We start from the raw sequence: 1,829 nt of genomic DNA, 5'->3' as shown, positions 1-1,829 counted from the left end.
GGAGAGAAGGGGCATTAAATGCGGCGCTGCTCAGATTTACGGGGGGTGGAGGGGGAGCGAAGCCAAGCAAATCAAGCAGCGAGGGAGGGAAGGCTGGTTTTCTTTGGGCGCTCACGTGAAGCTAGCAGCTATAGGCCATGGGGAAGACTGTGGCAGTGGCAGGGGACTGCATGCTGGACCGGGGTGACCGACTGACTCACTGCCTGCCTGTCACTGTGGGGCTCAATAGCACGGCCGCGTTTCCCAGTGACCTTTGGTTGATAGCTGTTTGTTTCGCTCGCATCGGCGAGGACGTAACCATTTCCCTGGGATCTTTTACAGCATCTCCACCCGTTCAGCCCCAAGCGCACTCGGCGAATGCGTTTTCGCGTTTGCGTCGAGTTTCCAGCCGCGCTTCCAGATTTCGGCCTCCATACGCCCAAAAATCAAAGTTATCTTTCCCACTGCGAAAAAACGCCACAAGTTTGATGATCACCATGTTACAAGTCGGTAATCATCATGCCACACTTCGGGGATCAAACATGCCCGAAAGTTCGACGATCAAAAGGAAGGAAGCATAGACACGAAGCACATCAAACAGCGGGCTCCTCTGGCGTGGGACTGGCCGGGGTCGACATGGACGCAGACGTGCTCGGTGTCGACGTGGCTTCTGTGCTCGGGCTGTTGGTCGGCGTCGGCACCGCTTTGTCGCTCGGGCTCGGCGTCAGCGTGAGCGTAGGGGCGGTGGTCGGTGCTGGCCCGGGCATCTGGTTTAAGATGAGGCCGCGCTCCGTCAAGTACCACGCCTTGACCTGCTCATCCATCGTCGACATGTCTGCGGCCATCAAGAACGTCAGGTCGGTGTTCCTCTTCTTCGCGACGACGTCGGTCCTGAGAAGGTCGAGCTTCACGTCCTGTGTCATCAACGTCGACCACCGCGCGCTGTATTTCTCCTCCCTCTTCGCGGCGCAGTTCTTGGCGTCAGCGATGCACTGCTCGATCGATGATTGCAGCCGTTCGGCAGCGGGTGCCGCGTCCCTCGCCCTCTTGGCTCTTTTGTTGCCATCAGGGCGCCCATCCGCCGCCACGGGGGCAGGCGCATCCGGCTTGTACGTCTCCTTGGCCTTGGCGAGTGTGAGTCAGACCTCCCTCCACTTCTCGCACGACTTGATCGGGGAGAACACATGAAGGAATTTGAACTCTTGGTCGTTGTTGTCCTAGCGATACATGTTGAACATCCGAACCATCTGCGCAGCCGAAGAAAAAGTGTCGGGGACGTACATGGCGAAAGAAGTGAGCCGGCGGCTGGACATACCTGACTCTCGACGTTGGCGCCGCTTTTCGGGCGAGCCGCGACCTCCTCGACGATCCCATGCATGCCATTTGTTGCAGGGCGCCTGGATGATCGCCCAATGGTTCGCCATGGCCTTGTTGCCATGCTCCATGTGGATGGTGGCGAAGTACGGGTCGACCAGCTTGCGCTCATCGAACGTCGTCTTGATCCGTCTCTAGTACGTGTTGGCGTTCTGATTCGAGCCGGTGATCGGGTCGATGCTGACGGTCTTCCATGCTTCGGCAAGGCACCCGTCTTCCTTGGACGTCCACTTGACGCGCGGCTCGCCCGGGCTGGCATTGGCCGCCCGCTTCTTCTTTCTCCCTTTCGTCGCCGGCGCCGGCTTCGTCTCCTCCTCCACATGTTCTTCATTCCCCCCTCCTCGGCTTTGTCGAGCTCGTCGTCCCTGTCGACGGCGGTGTCCATCGTTTCGTCTTGCGCGCGGAACCCGGGCCACGAAGCGGCGACGATCGAGCCGCTCATGATGAGCTCGACGACACCAAGGAGGAGGTGTAGG

The sequence above is a fragment of the Triticum dicoccoides genome, chromosome 2A (genome assembly GCF_002162155.2).
Source record: "Triticum dicoccoides isolate Atlit2015 ecotype Zavitan chromosome 2A, WEW_v2.0, whole genome shotgun sequence".
Taxonomy (NCBI): Eukaryota; Viridiplantae; Streptophyta; class Magnoliopsida; order Poales; family Poaceae; genus Triticum; species Triticum dicoccoides.
Note: the sequence above shows the minus strand (reverse complement) of the source record.